General features: G+C 36.5%; 1 long non-coding RNA gene across 1 annotated transcript; it reads left to right on the plus strand.

Annotated features, from left to right (window-relative positions):
- Window positions 1-292: 292 nt before the first annotated feature.
- On the plus strand, window positions 293-1,167 carry LOC123673469. The gene is made up of 3 exons (XR_006746479.1): window positions 293-548; window positions 942-1,015; window positions 1,104-1,167. It is a non-coding gene; the product is annotated as an uncharacterized LOC123673469 (long non-coding RNA).
- Window positions 1,168-18,869: the final 17,702 nt, after the last annotated feature.

Raw genomic sequence — 18,869 nt, forward strand, 5'->3', positions numbered from 1 at the left:
CAGAACGGTCTCAAATGGATTTTGCGAGTGGAAATTCTGAATTGGGAGACCAAAAAATTGTTCCTTCACAAAACTTTCTCTACCTTGAAGAAAATTAGAAAGTTTTTTACATTTTTATGAAGTCGACCAACGTCTAAAAATAACGTAAACGTTTATCTTTAGAATAATTCGCTCAAATATCAAGTACCTGAATTTTCCCGGCTAGACTACCAAACGTACCGATAAAAATAAGGTACTTTGATGGAAAATATTTCCACTGTTTGCTCGAATCAGATTCCATGAATCGTTAAGCCAAGGGATTAACCTGAGAATAAGGTTATTGCTGCCTTTTCCTTTCGATTTATCTTTAATCTTCAAATCCAGGATTAAAGAATTAGCTCGCATGAGGTATTTATTGGGACGAACCGATGCGGAATTTTGAAATACCTTCTGCAGTAGTAGCTTCAAAATGTTGGTTAACATTTTGGCTCCCTTGATTCTAGTGAGTTGCGTTTTAGCCACGGACTTCGAAGATTTCATGGCAAAGTTGAAAAACATTACAACACAAGGTCATTAATAACAATAAAGTACAAAAAACTGGGAACATTTTTGAAGTATAACTTTTTATTATACCTTTTAATTTATTTTTATTTGTTGACATATCTTCATTTTAATTTTTCATACCTACATCATATCATAAACCTTGTTTTTTGAACTGAAATGCTTGCCAAATCTAAAGATCAAAATAGGCCTTATTTCAAAGGGTGCTAGGATAACAAAAACACCTGTGAACTGCCATTGAAGTTCTTAAAACGTGCATTAACGGCTTATTTATACACTTCAAAGACATGACTATAGAGAAACTCATTAACGATTTATCCTAACACAAAAAAAAAACAGTTTTACATACATTGTTTCCTCTCAGGTATAACTGTCACCTGACAATTCTATAATTTTTTCAGAACAATTGCACTTTGTTCAGTACCACGTGGCAAAGGGGTATTTCTTATCCAACAATTTCTCTACTGATGGATTTGTAAGTTTCAGAAACACATTACCTGACGTTGAACCTAAATCTTCTAGTCAACTCAGAACTAACTTTTTCTTATCTCGTATTTTCCTAGGACAATGGTTTTTCCGATGACTATAGTAGAGGCATGTTTGAAGCTTTCCTCGAAATCACAAAAATGCTCAGGGTCTTAGAAAACAGGGTTATCATGGAGTTTATTTATTCATATTTTTTCTATAAATAAATGGTAATATTGTAGTCTTTTCGGTCCACCTCACGACGTCTGACGTGGCCAGAACATCCCCTAAAAACACGAGGCTGTAAAAAAGTTCGAATCTATATTCATCCCAAATAACGATGTAGTTATTATCGTGAAAAACAACAAGTCACATAAAAATGCAAATGTTCCCTGTGTCCTCATCCGAGACCTAATAAAATAGGACAATAATTTTTTGGGCGCTCGACAAAAAATAATGAAATGAACAAGAACTTTCGGTTTCAGCTCATTGGAGTTTAGTCCTTTTATCATTTGTGCTTATTCGCTTTTTATTCGGGAAATGTTCCGAATGCCTGGAGGGGGATGAGTTTTCCACGACACTGTTATTTGCCTCAATAAAACCTCCTTTTCGAACATAGAGCTGCTCGTTGAAACCAAAACAAAATATCATTGCTGAGATTTCGCGCTCAACGAAAATAGTTGAAAAAGAATTCCAGAAAACCAATAGCTCTGAAAATAGTGGAAAGACATCAGTTTGGCACAATTCTACAAATTTTTCCAATTTTTTTAAAAATCATAAAATTTTCCATGACCAATTCGCACTTATGCGGTTATATGTCCTCGATTACTTTACGAATTCCATATTCTACGTCTTGAATCGATTGTGGAGCATTCACATAGAACTTATCTTCTAAATGGTCCTAAAGGAAAAAGTCTAAAGGTGTTAAATCACAAGATCTCCGTGGACAATCTCGAAGAGGTGCTTCGAGAAATTACACTTTTCTTGCAAAATTTCGATTGTTTCGTTACTTGTGTGGCACGTAGTGCCGTCTTGTTGGAAATAAACGTTATTCACATTAATATCTTCCAATTTCAGTCAAAAAAAAAAAAAAAAATTAGATAATCATAGCTCAGTAGCGCAATCATTGATACCAACAGTTGCACCAGCCTCATTTTCGAATAAGAAATGTCCAATCATACCACCAGCCCAAAAACCGCAGCAAACATTGACACCTTGTGGATGGAGGAGCTCTCCAACAATAATTTTTGGATTTTCCGGGTCTCAAAGGATACATCTTGGCTTATTAACGTAGCCTCCGAGGTGAAAATAGCCTCATCAATGAAGATGATGAAAATCCGGATCATTTTGGTGCATCGCAAGAATGAATCCAATCAGCAAAGATACGGCGTTTCTGGTGATCAACTGGCTTGATTTCTTGTGTTAAATGAACTTTTAAAGCCTCAAGTGCTAGATTTTTATGCAAAATACGGTGTGATGACGTTTGTAGGCTGTCAAATTTCCAAGAATGATGAGAAATCGACAAACCTGGGTTTTTATCAACACTATTGACTACAGCAACAATATTCTTAGTTGTTCTTGAGTGACGCCCACGATTCTACTTCTTCACATTACCAACTTGTCCCAAAACCTCAAATTTTTTGACCAGTTTCATTATTGCCGGCTGAGGTGCTTTATGATTAAACAAAAGTGCTTCAGTTTTGCGAACTGTGACTGGAAGTTTTTGTAGTGAATTTGAACAATTCGAATGCGTTGTTGAATCGTGTATAGTTTCATTTTTAGTAATGACGTAGTTTCTAGAGGGTGTTTTTTTAGAGCTATAGAACTTTAAATTGCAATAAAACAACGATGGATTATTCGATTGACATGAATTTTATTCATCCGCAAGATGATCTTGTGGCATTACATTTTAAATATGATTTCTGGCATATGACCGCCACGGCTGGCTCGGATGTAGTCCAATCTGGACGTCCAATTTTCGATGACTTTTTCCAACATTTGTGGCCGTATATCGTCAATAACACGGTGAATGTTGTCTCCCAAAAGTATTTGTGGCATAGACCAATGACTTTACATAGTCCCACAGAAAGTAGTCTAGCGGTGTTAAATCACAAGATCTTGGAGGCCAATTCACAGGTTGTTCAATTCAGAAATGGAAAAGTTAGTAATCATGGCTCTATATCGATCAGCATTCACTGTAACGTTCTGGCCATCATCCTTTTTGAAGAAGTACGGACCAATGATTCCACCAGCCCATAAAGCGCACCAAACATTCAGTTTTTCTGGATGTAACGGTGTTTCGACATACACTTGAGGATTAGCTTCACTCCAAATGCGGCAGTTTTGTTTGTTGACGTAGCCATTCAACCAGAAGTCCGCTTCATCGCTAAACAAAATAAAATGGACGTAGTGCGCGATACGTATTCCGCACAGAACCATTATTTTCTAAATAAAATTGCACTATTTGCAAGCGTTGTTCAGGCGTGAGTCTACTCATTATGAATTGCCAAACCAAACTGAGAATGAATCACTTAACAGCTGTTAAATCGGTCGCCATCATGAACAGTAATGCCAACTTAAAGTTATATACCTCGAAAAAAACACCCGTTACATGCATACAAAAGTTGTAGCTACTAAAAAGTTTTTTATAATATACGCCAGCGGGCGCCCCTCTCCTATCGAATCTTTCCTTAGATGAAATCCATCCCAACGCATACTGGGATATCCGAACAGGGCCCCCGCAACCGCGCGTTCAACGCGTGCACCGCACGCGGGCGCCACTCTGAAGGGGCGCCAAAATCTCTTATAGACCGCATGAAAAACCGAAAGACCAAAGGTTTTTGAAAAAGTTTTTTTTTATTTTTTCAACAATTTTCAACGTGCAAAGACATCTTTCACACATCCAAACAAGTTCCCGAACCCGAACGTCGCAATCCCCATAAAATAACCTCGGCCACAGATTGCAATTATACGATTCTTTTCGAGTAAACAAATCATAAATAATCATCCCTTTGTCGGTACGGGATTTTTTTATGGACCACCTGCACCGGACGGAGGGCACCATTTCTTCGATCTTCACTAAAACGCATATGGTACACATAAACAATCATAAATACCGAAGCAATAGCTTTTAGCCAGGGGAATTACTGAAACTTTCGCCACCATCTGTAGGAAAAATACTACAGGTTACAGAGAATTTCTGAAACTACCAACATCTGCTTGCTATGCTATAACAGCAGAAACCTATCCAAAGAATAGTTATTTTGTTTCGAAACGTTTAGGGGTTGAGGTCAAGACGCAAAAAATTAAAATACTCAGATAATTACAAAGATTTGTATTTTGTGTAATTGTGGTTTGTTTTACTGTTTCTTGTTGTGATTCAATTAAATTTTATGAAATGGTAAGTACCTATCCACATACAGTATTATCATTTCTATCAGTCTATAAAATTCGATTTTTTTTTTCTGTTTAAAATTGTGCACATCCTAAATTAGCCCATACCTATATACTATAATATTATTTTTATTTGCTTCAAATAGGGAAGTATTGTTTGTAATCGTGAAAAAATTGAATCGACTTTGATATTTTGAATTTGTTACCTGGGGCCACCATCATATTATACTTAATTTTTTTTTTAATATGCACCCTGGATCTGTATTATTTATTTGATGTTCGTAGCCGTTTGACATTCTAAAAAAATTATATTTCACCTTTGCCAAAAATTAATTATTATAACAGGAACAGGGTATGTGCTTCAGATCGGTCTTAACTTATTATTATTATTAATATTAACTCCGTTTAGGTTTAAAGGCTCGGATTTAAGGTTTAAATTCATAAAAATGAAAACATACGGGTTATTCTCAAAGAGATGGCGCAAAGTAAATCATGGGTGAATGTCCTTACCAATTTTGGATCAAGTTTTTCTTAAATTCTAGGAGCCATACAAGAGAAAACGACCTTCTGGTGCAAAATTTCGACAGCAAAAAAAAGCTAGACTTCAACAAAGGGAGAAGATGGCTGGGAGTATGTTCTAATACTGAAACGATAGAGGGAGAAGAAATTACAGTTTCTAAAGCGGCGCCATCTCCATCTTCTGCAACATGTGAACCATCGACATTAACAAGTATTGAAAATCTAGCCTCTGTAGAGTCGGCCATCCTAACAACTACGACTACAAGCGACACTTTTGACGATTGTCACAAGAAAGATTATCTGGTTTGGCCATCTTAGCTATAGAGCAAGAGATACTCGATAAAATTGATTTTGATGATATAGATATAATAAAAGAATTCGCAGCAGCCAAATCTAGAAAAATATCCATTCAATTTTATCCTTTAATTGAATATTTTATTTGTTATTTGTTTATTGTTTGGTTTATATATTTATGAATAGATTAAAGAAGAATAAAGCTCAGGTTTTGAAAACTCTGCAGTTTCATTACAAAATTAAAATAAAATGCGGTTTTGATCGAATGCTTGAATAAAATAATGAGAAATTTAAAAAATGTATTATGCAACAACTGACAGCATAAAGTTCTTAAAGCATCCAATAAAGGTTGCTGATAGTTTTTTTAACCCATCTACAAATAAATTCCTAACAAAAACTGAAACATTTTTTGCCGATTATCCTGCGACGTTTTTCTCCACTTCCCCCCTTTAAGGGGCGCCAAAATATTTTCGGCACGCGGGCGTTGATGGCCCTTGCGGGGGCCCTGTATCCGAAGACCAAACGGATTCCTGCAGTTTTCTTATCGACGATTGGAAGTTCAAGTTCGAAGGGCCAGATCGAGAGTATTCATCACAGAGAGAGAGAGGCAGGCGGAAGGGGTGGATTATACCTACCCCGCTGAACGCGAAATCTTTGGGCGAATTCATCATGCTAGAATGCAGGAGCTTAGGTCCTGGGAGCCGGGGTCCTTCGATATTAAATCAGGAGGGCCTACCGCTTGACTTCCACCATTGAAATTCGTCAGACAAAAGAAAGAACTAACAATATTGTGGCCGACAAAGGGACGACGTATTGCGTTGTTATTATTTTTTTTTGTTGGAGAGAGTCGAGATATTTGGGGGGTGGAGGAGATCTTTCACTATTACGTATACGAAACAAACAGAACCAATTATTTTTTATTAGGTTTACATTTCGTTCGAGTATTTTTGGTGGAATATTATGTTGAGACGGAAAACAATGAAAATCATTTCATTCATCGTATAATAGTATATTCCATAAAACAAGTTGCAGTATGGGCTTTTATTCTAACACGAATGCATGAGTGTTGGAATTGAAAAATTTAGATTCTACATCGTAGTGACTTAAGTATTATATCTTGGCAGTTGGTGTGACTGTTACGAAAATTGACAGATTACGAGATTTGAATCGTAAGTTTCGAATTCTGAATTAATTTATAATTACGCATCAAATTAGTGAATTATGTCTGAGGAAATCGATTTAACACCAACAGAAGGAATATTGCAAATAATGTTACTAATATTTTCACTAAATCCAAATTATATTGTATTGACAATTGACTTGTGTTGAAATATCATAGGATTAGACGTCTGTGTTGACCACCACAAAACAAAAAATATAACTGAAGACAATAATGCTGTAATGAGTTCACTACAGCACTGTTCTTAATACTGTAATGAACTCATTACGATACTGTAATAGAGAATAGTTATTTATAATACAAGTGCAGAAGGCATTGATATTCTTCCACGAGTTCAAAATTCAAAAACGAGCCACGAAGTGGCGAGTTTTGGAATGAACGAGTGGTAGAATGAGCCTTCTGTTCGAGTATTATACATTATTTTCTCTAATTCATTGCATTTTCATTGAAATTAATGAAATATTTCCATAAATATATTTTAGTGATTTTTGCATTGAAAAATGTTGGTTGGCATAACTGATTTCTTTAAGGCAAATTGATGAATTGACAGATAAAGCCGTGGCGGAAAGTTCGGAGTACCAACATAGAATAATAAAATATATCCATGAAAACTGTGCGTTTCTGATATATTCTCGCACGATTTTGTTCTACAAGATGTGGAAGAATGAACGGAATAACCACAGAATTAGAGAAACTATTTTTATGATTCTTTTATGTGTCTACTCTATTCATAACTATGGGGAACATAATATTGGGGCAAATGTTCAGTTTCTAAAAAAAGTTAGTTACCAATTCATAATACCATAGTCAACTGCGTATTAATACAAACAATTTTTCATTAATAACATAAATTCCATTCTTTTGATAATTTGCAAAATTGATTATTGAATAAAAACAAAGAACCGAATCCAGTGGAAAGTATTTTTCCGAATCTAAAGTTTTTTCATATCAATTTACAAAACGACACCGGAAATCTAGGACCCCAAATCCAACTCAGGATGACAACAGCCATCAGAAAATATATTTCGAATCCATCATTCGTCGACAGACACCCAACAATGGGGTCCAGGCGAGATTGGGAAATTGTTTTCCCGGCAAGTGCGTTATACCGTAACCGCTCAGAGGCCAATTAAAATATGTCATGAATATTGAATGACTTAACGGTATCAATCCAAAGTCGCTTAGATTCAATTAGGGCGCTGTATTGAATATTCAATTCGAGCATGGTGGATCTCACATGTCTACCCCTTTTTCATCCCTTCCTAAGCCGCCACTGCCATACATATACATATATCTAATTCATATTTCAATCCCTCTCGAATTTGATATTTGAATTCCTATTCAGAATTCCTGAATCAGTCGACACATCCTCTATTACAACTGTTGTCGGAGATTTGAAGGCTCTTGATGAATTTCCCACAGCCAAACAGTTTCGTATGTGCATTTTCGTGGGAAGTGAACATTTCCGCGCATAAATTGAGTGCGAGAAGTCGAATATGAAGCAGAAACCGGGGCATTATTCGCTTTTATTACTATTATGGGTACTTGAAACATTTCTCATTTCAGATCATTTTTCGAAGGAAACCAATAATCTTGAATCAATTAAAATCATCGATCGATAGTGATTTTTGGGAAAATAGTAGTGAAAGCGATACTTTCCCGACGACTATGTGAATACAGATTTATTGAAAGACACGTTTGGTGACTGCCTAATTTCACGTTTTGGACCTGTGAATTGGCCTCCAAGATATTGAGATTTAACACCGCTAGACTACTTTCTGTGGGACTATGTAAAGTCATTGGTCTATGCGGATGAGCCACAAACCCTTGACCATTTGGAAGACAACATTCGCCGTGTTATTGTCGATATACGGCCACAAATGTTGGAAAAAGTCATCGAAAATTGGACGTCCAGATTGGACTACATCCGAGCCAGCCGTGGCGGTCATATTCCAGAAATCATATTTAAAATGTAATGCCACAAGATTATCTTGCGGATAAATAAAATTCATGTCAATCGAATAATCCATCGTTGTTTTATTGCAATTTAAATTTCTATAGCTCTAAAAAAACACCCTTCAGATTCAAAAAGAGAAATTATGTAACCCTAATAACATTTTGAAATGAATATTTTCATCCTTATATTACAAAAACATGTCCTGATTTTCAATTTGAATGGATGATTCTGAAAGACTGTAGGAATGTTTGTAGCTACCAACATCAAAGAGAAATATTGGGAATTCCCAAACCAAAACAAGAGAAATTGTATAATTTTCCATTTGATGAATGCAATAACCTATACAATCCAAAACATGCGTACATATAATTCGAGCATAGATTACCAATAATAACTATAACAAAAGGTCATTCATCAATTCCATAGAGACTGTAATTACATTTGGAATTATATAACCGAGTTATATTTGTGGTGAATTTCCTACGGCTAGATAGCAATGAATGATTTATCATCCGGTCGAAGTTATAACAGCTCTCTCAAAAAAGAATGCCTAGAAAGAAAAAGAATCGTTCGGAGTTAGTAATTACTCAAAAAGGGCAATAAGTGAACCATCAACATATTAATAAAAGCGCGCTAGGTGGCTGGTTCTCCGGAATGGCCTCTTCTTGCGCGATCTCTCATCCATCCGTTTATTAGGACGCCCCTAACTTGATGAGATTCTCTGCTCAGTTGCTCTTCAATATCATCGCGGTTTCATTTTTCTTCATCTGGTGGCCGGATTCCAGCGCCGTAATGAGGAAACTTATTCATTATTTTCAGAGTAAGAGAGAGAGAGAGATAGACGAGGGGACCAATTCGAATTTATCGTTTTATGTGTTGATATGTTGTCACATAAAAATTCATCACAGTTGGCGTTGCCGCTCCGGATAAATTGTTATTGGCCCTGCGAGGCCATAAAACAATTATATTTTTATGAATGTCTGCAGCAAAAACGAACGATACGGTTGGAATTATTGGATGTCGAGTTTTAGTGAGAATAGTTAACTCTTTTATGTTTTGCATTCAGTTGACAAGTGTTTTACTGTTTTGAGGTTCTGGAGATTTTTATTGCTCGGTTTATGCAAAGTTAGAACCGAGTGTTTTTGCCCTCTATTACCCCCCTAAAAGTACTGTTTGTATTTAAAAACGACTATGATTCACCGACATAAAAATGTACCTGTGTGAGCACAAAAAGTTAGATAGGTATATGTGGTCTCCAAGAGTTCTTGTTCTGTTGCACGAATGAACGAGAGTTGAAAGCTTCTGACTTCAAGTCCTCAAGTTTTTTCGATTTTTTTTCGAAAATTTTCACGAAATTTGGAAATGTTATTAGTTATTACAGGTTTTTTCAATAAAAGGTTTCATTTTGAATAGCCCGTTTTTCTGCCAGCTGCCAAATGAAAGATTAAAAATGAAACTATACACGATTCAATAGCGCAATAAAATTGTTAGAATGCACCACAAAAATGGTAAATCCGTTCTGAAAACTAAAATACTTTTGGGTCGTCGTGGAGCTCCTTCCCAGCTGGCAATATTGTAACTGGTGGAAAAACTTGACCTCTTGGGACAAGTTAGTAATGTGAAATTTCGAAACCTTGTGCGTCGCTCTAAAACAACAGAGAATATTGCTGCTGTAGTTCGAAGGGTAGATGGAAACTAAGGTTTGTCGATTCTTTTTCGATCTTGGGAATAAGGCTATGTGATTAATGGTTTTGTTATAGTCGAAATTGAAAAATATTAATGAAGATGCCGTACACAAACAACGAAACAATCGCAATTTCGCAAGAAAGTTTTGTGACTGTGTTATTTTTCACAATTATTGGCCACAGAGATCTAGTGAAATAACATCTTCAGACTTTGTTCTTTGGGGCCACATGAAAGAAAAGGTCCATACACCTGCAACACAATGGATTCAAAGCCTTGGATATGGAATTCGTGGAATCATCGAGTACATACAGCAGCATATTCTACAAATTTCAAGTTTCTAAATCCTTTCATTTGAAATCTTTCGTGTATAAGACCGAATGGATGGATAGAATCTATTTTGAGGACATATTGATTAATAACGAGTCGAAACGAGCTCAAAACTTGAAAATCACACCTATTGTTAGGATCTGTTCGGTGGACGAGCGGCCAAAAAAGTCACAGTAATTTTTTTCTCTAATTCTGTGGTTATTCCGTTCATTCTTCCACATCTTGTAGAACAAAATAGTACGAGAATATATCAGAAACGCACAGTTTTCATGGTTATATTTTATTATTCTATGTTGGTACTCCGAACTTTCCGCCACGGATTTATCTGTCAATTCATCAATTTGCCTTAAAGAAATCAGTTCTGCCAACCAACATTTTTCAATGCAAAAATCACTAAATTATATTTATGGAAATATTTCATTAATTACAATGAAAATGCAATGAATTAGAGAAAATGATGTATAATACTCGTACAGAAGGCTCATTCTACCACTCGTTCATTCCAAAACTCGCCACTTCGTGGCTCGTTTTTGAATTTCGAACTCGTGGAAGAATATCAATGCCTTCTGCACTTGTATTATAAATAACTAGTAGCAAATTGAACTGAATGGGATGAATTGACAAAAAGGAGCATTGTTCAAACTTCTGGTGGCCTCAAAATGACACAGAACCAAAAGGATATTCCAAAAGTCATAGAAAAAAAGACAAACCATAAAGTTCCTCTTGCAGAACGAAACATGCGTAATGCGAGAAAGAATGAAGTTGCTCAGAGTTATCCGAAAGGCAATGAATCAATTTGAAGAGGAAGAAGCGTAGCCGAAATCGCTCTTCATCAAACAGAGAGAGCGACTGCTCCATTTCCAATAGCTTGTAAACACAAAGGAAATTTGGAATGAAAGTTTCGGCCCGATGTTCCTTTATAAGAAGAAAATACAATTAAAGTTGCGAGGGGGTTCATCTGATGTGCCTCGATTGAACGCCCGGATGATTTTGCGTGTAGGGCTTTCATGTGAGCATTAAAATTTACCGAATATTCCGTATCGATAATGAAATTTCCAGGCGGGGTTCTCCTTTGTGCGGGGAGGATTTTTCAACCGGCAAAAATTTTAGTTGCTCGACGAGAAGCGTTTGTAGTTGGCCGTCTGATGTTTCAGTTCGCGTCAAAAATCATAATGCCTTTTTGCGCGCTTTTTGCTTGTCATCTCGATGTTATATCTGTCATTTTTTCCTAGGTTGGCGATAAATTCGTGGTTGAATTCAGTTATGTTCGTCCGGCCGATAACTTTTTGAAGAAAATAGATGTTATGTTTCCAATATACGTTTAAGGTTTGATAATTATTGTCATCTAAAGGTTTTATTAATTTTGAATAGCCCTTCATTTGGCTGATGTCACTTTTGTAGCGGTAATTTTTCGACGTTTGACAAGTATAGGGTGTTTTTTTTTCGAGGTATATAACTTTAAGTTGGCATTACTGTTCAAGATGACAACTGACTTAACAGCTGTCAAGTGATTTATTCTCAGTTTGGTTTGCAATTCATCATGAATAGATTCACGCCTGAACAACGCTTGCAAATAGTGAAATTTTATTTTGAAAATAATGGTTCTGTGCGGAATACGTATCGCGCACTACGTCCACTTTATTTTGTTTAGCGATGAAGCGCACGAACTACCATGTTGTCCAGGAGCTGTGGTTCCAACAAGACGGCGCAACATGTCACACAGCTCGTGCCACAATCGATTTATTGAAAGGCACGTTTGGTTACCGCCTAATTTCACATTTTGGTCCTGTGAATTGGCCTCCAAGATCTTGTGATTTAACACCGCTAGACTACTTTCTGGGGGGATTTGTAAAGTCATTGGTCTATGCGGATAAGCCACAAACCCTTGACCATTTGGAAGACAACATTCGCCGTGTTATTGCCGATATACGGCCACAAATGTTGGAAAAGGTCATCGAAAATTGGACGTCCAGATTGTAATACATCCGAGCCAGTCGTGGCGGTCATATGCCAGAAATCATATTTAAAATGTAATGGCACAAGATTATCTTGCGGATAAATAAAATTCATGTCAATCGAATAATCCATCGTTGTTTTATTGCAATTCAAAGTTCTATAGCTCTAAAAAAACACCCTTTATTTGCTCAAGTAGTGTGATATTCATTACTCACTATATAGGATGTGCCAAAATTAATGAGTGACATTTCAACTATAGAAAAGATACATAAAACTGCCTCAATTAGATAAAACTAGTACTCTTAGAACTTACACTTACCTCGCCTCAATTCTCTCTAACAGGCTTCCAGAAGATCTGATAACGGACATCAACAGGCAGATGAAAAACTGGATAAACCGCCATCAATGATTCTTTTCTGGAATAGAAACAATTTTATTCAGTAACTGTGGATCTTGGTATTGCGAAAAAAAACGGAAAGCTTTTTGCATTATACATGTAATGCATCATTATAGAATCTTATCCATAAATTAAGAAGATTTAATCTAAATCACCTACATAAAATTTGTTTCCTGTCTAATATATAGGGTGTTAGCTCGTTTTTATCCCGTACACTTTATTATTATTTGGGTTTTTCAATAAGAGGTTCCATATTGATTCAAAAGAAAACGAGAATATTTTGAGAGGAATCGATGGATATTTATTTCAACGTAAAGAAGAAACGATGGAAAACAATATCAGCTAAATGGATACAGTTGCACCACCATATCCTTTTCATGACCAATTCGCCCCAAAGAAATTAGTCTGAAGGTGTTAAATCACAAGATCTCGGAGGCCAATTGTGATCGCCTCTTCAACAAATAACACGGCCAGGAAACTTGCTGGTGATCGATTGGCTTGAGTTCTTGAACTTTAAAAGCCTTAATATCGAAACTGGGACTACAAATTTTTTTCTTATTTCTTTGGTGAATTTGAAAAATTTCAATGAGTTGTTGAAGATTCAATTTTTAGTAATGGCGTAGTTATTACTTGTCAAATCTAAAGAGATGGCAGGTTCAAAATTAACAGCTGTCCAGAGAGCGGGCATTTCAAAATGAAACCTCTCATTGGAAAACCCTGTATATCAATTTCTGCGTAGCATCATACTGATACTTCCTGAATATCGCCAAAGTTCTATCTCGTTCCCCTTCAAACGGGCAATTCAATACGCGAATCCAGCGACTGGCATCGATTTTTTTGCAACTATAAAATCTAATATTCCGCTCTCCCAGCAAGTTCAAATATCCGTTTCCGGCAGCTAATGATCCATGCACGAATAGTTCGTAGGAATCTGATGACATTGAATGACTTTATTTATGACGAACTCTTATTTATGTTAGATTTCCTGGAAAGATACTAGGGGTGGCAGTGGAGAGAGATATGGGGGAGGACTTCTTTGGGCGCTTCAGTCCGAGCTTGGTGCAATTAGGGGTGAGAATTATCAGAATCTGACACAATGGGGAGGCTCAATCTCGACGGGACTTTATGTAATGACGCTAATGAGGTTGCTTTTGATACCCCTTTGTATCGAGTTCCTCGACAAAGTCGGAAATAGGTTTTCTACCACTGGTGGAAGCAGATTAGATAAAAGGGTAGGTATATTATTAAATGAGCATATAATGACTGCTATATTTGACGCTAATTGTGTCAATCTGTATAAAAAATTCAATTTTGAGAGTATCGGGTGTCCTAAATTCGTTGTCTAGGGAGGGGATGTCAGAATCCCTTTGACCTAACGGGTGTTTTTTTTCTAGGTGTATAACTTTAATTTGGCATTACTGTTCAAGATGGTGACCGATTTAGCAGCTGTCAAGTGATTTCTTCTCATTTTGGTTTGGCAATTCATCATCAATAGACTCACGCCTGAACAACGCTTGCAAATAGTGCAATTTCATTTCGAAAATAATGGTTCTGTGCGGAATACGTATCACGCACTACGTCCATTTTATTTTTTTTAGCGATGAAGGGGACTTCTGGTTGAATGGCTACGTCAACAAACAAAACTGCCGCATTTTGAGTGAAGCTAATCCTCAAGTGTATGTCGAAACACCGTTACATCCAGAAAAACTGACTATTTGGTGCGCTTTATGGGCTGGTGGAATCATTGTTCGGTACTTCTTCAAAAACGATGATGGCCAGAACGTTACAGTCAATGGTGATCGGTATAGAGCCATGATTACTAACTTTTTCATTCCTGAATTGAACAACCATGATGTCCAGGAGCTGTGGTTCCAACAAGACGGCGCAAGATGTCACACAGCTCGTGCCACAATCGATATATTGAAAGACACGTTTGGTGACCGCCTAATTCCACGTTTTGGACCTGTGAATTGGCCTCCAAGATCTTGTGATTCAACACCGCTACACTACTTTCTGTGGTGCTATGTAAAGTCATTGATCTATGCGGATAAGCTACAAACCCTTGACCATTTGGAAGACAACATTCGCCGTGTTATTGCCGATATACGGCCACAAATGTTGGAAAAAGTCATCGAAAATTGGAAGTCCAGATTGGATCAAATCCGAGCCAGCCGTGGTGGTCAGAAGCCAGAAATCATATTTAAAATGTAATGACACAAGATTATCTTGCGGATAAATAAAATTCATGTCAATCGAATAATCCATCGTTGTTTTATTGCAATTTAAAGTTTTATAGCTCTGAAAAAACAATTCGAAAATGATGAAAAAATGTAATGGTGTTGAACACGGAGACCCTGGAGACCACCTCATATTTTAATTTAATTTAATCTAAACAGTAATATGTTGTGATCAAATTTGAAATAGGGAAAGCTATATTCTATAGCAGTAGTGGAGAAAAAGAATGACGTTAAAGTTAGAATTCAATCTATGTTCTAATTTATCAAACTATCATGGAGGAAGCTATTCGAGATATACATTGTTGCCGAATAGATAAAATCTCAGTGCGGTTCGTATCACTTTTACTCCATCAATATAACTTGATTGAATCAATTCGTCCTGAAGGTGAACTAGTGAGTTGAAAGGCATGAATGTGTTATACCATCGTAAAAACAGAATTCATAAAAGTTCATTTCAATTTCGAATCTGCTGAAACTATCTTCCATTCCCGGGTGAAACCATACGGAATAATGAAACAATTTCTCCGAGAAGTAACGGTTCATACCGGTCACATTTTTCAAGAGAATCCTGAACTTTTGATTAAATTGCCTTTCTTCGCTGAACGCTGACATGATTTGGGACCATTTATCCTTTCTTTTTTCGGATGTAACATAGATGTTTCCAGTCTTATAAATATTTTCTGCACGAATTTTCTATGAAATTATACAAGACGTTCAGTAGATTTTTTGAAAATTTCAGTTTACAGCCTATAATTGCTGAAATATTAGATTAATCTCTGAACTGTTACCGTTTTCTTAATCTATGTTGTCAAATCAATTGATGGTGAAATAATATACTATTATGCTCTTTCCCTCAAATTCATCATGCTATGTCAGTTCTGCCCTGTCTTTTTTATGAATTCAGCAAGAGTCGATTTAATCGAATAATATTTTCATATTCATGTTTTCAGTGATTTTCACAATTTTTTTTGTGAGGTCAGCTAGTATTTGCTATGATTTGTGGCGAACAGTGTCAAGAGTCGAAGCGATCTAATCTTGAGTAAAATTTATCGAACGCCTGCAAATCGCTGTATGCATTTTATAGGTAACTAACCCTCCACTTTACATGGAAATACGAAGGACGAATGGGGTCGCCAGTTTTTCATATTTACGCTTTAGACACATTCGTTTCTCGGGCTTTTATTTTCTTTGTAAATGGCGGAGTCGTAGGTGACTTCCGATGGCTTTACTCTTGATTTATTGACTTCTCGGAGTTTCATTCGTTTTTTACCGAAAACAACTGTTCTGGCTGATTTATAACGGTAGTGGGGGGAGTGAAGGGACGAAAACGGATTTGGACTTTTCCTTCAGGTGAAATTACTACTCACTTGATTTGGAAGTCTGTTCGGATTGAATGAGATTGATGTTTGGGGCATTAAGTATTCCACAAGTTATTTTATATGGGAATAATCAATTAGAACAAAACCTATATATGTGAATAATCAACTGGTAAAGATCTGAAGATTTATCAAGTCACGATATTCAATTTCTGAAGAATTTTCTCCAAAGTAGAAAAAAAAAATTCATGGAAAGAAATACAAAGTTATTATGTTATTGAAATCATTTTTTGAAGCACCTGACAAATGGGAACTTTCCCATTTGTCAGGTGCTTCAAAAAATGATTTCAATAACATAATTATGAAGGGTGTTTTTTTAGAGCTATAGAACTTTAAATTGCAATAAAACAACGATGGATTATTCGATTGACATGAATTTTATTTATACGCAAGATAATCTTGTGGCATTACATTTTGAATATGATTTCTGGCATATGACCGCCACGGCTGGCTAGGATATAGTCCAATTTGGACGTCCAATTTTCGATGACTTTTTCCAACATTTGTGGCCGTATATCGGCAATAACACGGCGAATGTTGTCTTCCAAATGGTCAAAGGTTTGTGGCTTATCCGCATAGACCAATGAATTTACATAGCCCCACAATCGATTGTGGCACGAGCTGTGTGACATGTTGCGCCGTCTTGTTGGAACCACTGCTCCTGGACATCATGGTTGTTCAATTCAGGAATGAAAAAGTTAGTAATCATGGCTCTATACCGATCACCATTGACTGTAACGTTCTGGCCATCATCGTTTTCGAAGAAGTACGGACCAATGATTTCACCAGCCCATAAGGCGCACCAAACAGTCAGTTTTTCTGGATGTAACGGTGTTTCGACATACACTTGAGGATTAACTTCACTAAAATTGCAGCAGTTTTGTTTGTTGACGTAGCCATTGAACCATCGTAATCGGATACAAGTAATCGGATACAAGTAATCGATTACGAGTAATCGAGAACAAGTAATCGGATACAAGTAATCGATTAAAACTAATCGATTACAAGTAATCGGATACAAGTAATCGGATACAAGTAATCGGATGCAAGCAATCGGATACAAGTAATCGATTACAAGTAATCAGATACAAGTAATCGGATACGAGTAATCGGATACAAGTAATCGGATACAAGTAATCGATTACAAGTAATCAGATACAAGTAATCGGATACGAGTAATCGGATACAAGTTATCGATAACTAGTATTCGATTACTAGTAATCGATTACTGGTAATCAGATACAAGTAATCGATTACTGGTAATCGTTTACAAGTAATCGAATACAAGTAATCGGATACAAGTAATCGATTACTAGTAATCGGATACAAGTAATCGATAACAGGTAATCGGATACAAGTAATCGATTACTAGTAATCGATTACTGGTATCCGGATACAAGTAATCGGATACAAGTAATCGGATACAAGTATTCGGATACAAATAATCGATTACTAGTGATCGGATACAAGTAATCGATTACTAGTAATCAGATACAAGTAATCGATTACTGGTAATCGGATACAAGTAATCGATTACAAATAATCGGATACTATTATCGGATACAAGTAATCGATTACGGGTAATCGATTACTGGTAATCGGATACAAGTAATCGATTACTTGTATCCGATACTAGTAATCGGATACAAGTAATCGATTACTGGTAATCGGATATAAATTATCGAATACTGGTAATCGGATACAAGTAATCGATTACTGGTAATCGGATACAAGTTATCGATTACTAGTTATCGATTACTTGTATCCGATAATTGTAATCGATCACTTGTATCCGATTAATCCGATGTTATCGATTACAAGTAATTGGATTACATCCATTACTAGTAAGACAATAAACTTCGTCTCACATTGCAATCTTCAGTGCCGTACAATGGAATTTATCGACAGATGCCCCAAGCGTCCAATCGCCTTAATTGTTTCCCTCTCCCTAAAATCCTTCAGCAACCGCATAACCACGGTAGGCTCGAAACAAACCCCAGTTCCCTTTGAAAAAAGAAACAACAAATTGAAATATAATTTCCACTTAATGAGATTCATCAAACACAAATTGCAATAAACACTTCGGCTTTTATCTAATTAAGATGACGAATTCTGATCGTAGAGAGGCAAGAGAGGAAATTTTCCTTTATCTGCAGCTTCCCTCCACCTGTGTTTCAAAATAAAGGGTGTTCTAGTTGAGCGCGCCCTGGCTTCCCTTCTGCAATTACCCCGCTTGAATAATTCGCAAATTAGATCAAATAACTTTACGGCAACGCTTTTGGGTAATGTAGCGAAACATTTGTATAAGAGATTCGTCAAAGATTATAGACTCGCTTGCCGATATTGTGTCAGTTGCTTGTTTGCACACCGTTACACGACGGAAGAGGAGAACGAGAGGAGACTTCTCTGGTTTCGTCGAGGCATGAATATTTTCTGCCTGTTCTGTCTCCGTCTCTGGATTCGTTCTATTTCTGACAGGTTTTGACACGGGAACGTCGTTAGGGATGAACCAGGGATGGCTCGATCAGTCGTTTTTCCCCAA

The sequence above is a fragment of the Harmonia axyridis genome, chromosome 2, assembly GCF_914767665.1.
Source record: "Harmonia axyridis chromosome 2, icHarAxyr1.1, whole genome shotgun sequence".
NCBI classification, from domain to species: Eukaryota; Metazoa; Arthropoda; class Insecta; order Coleoptera; family Coccinellidae; genus Harmonia; species Harmonia axyridis.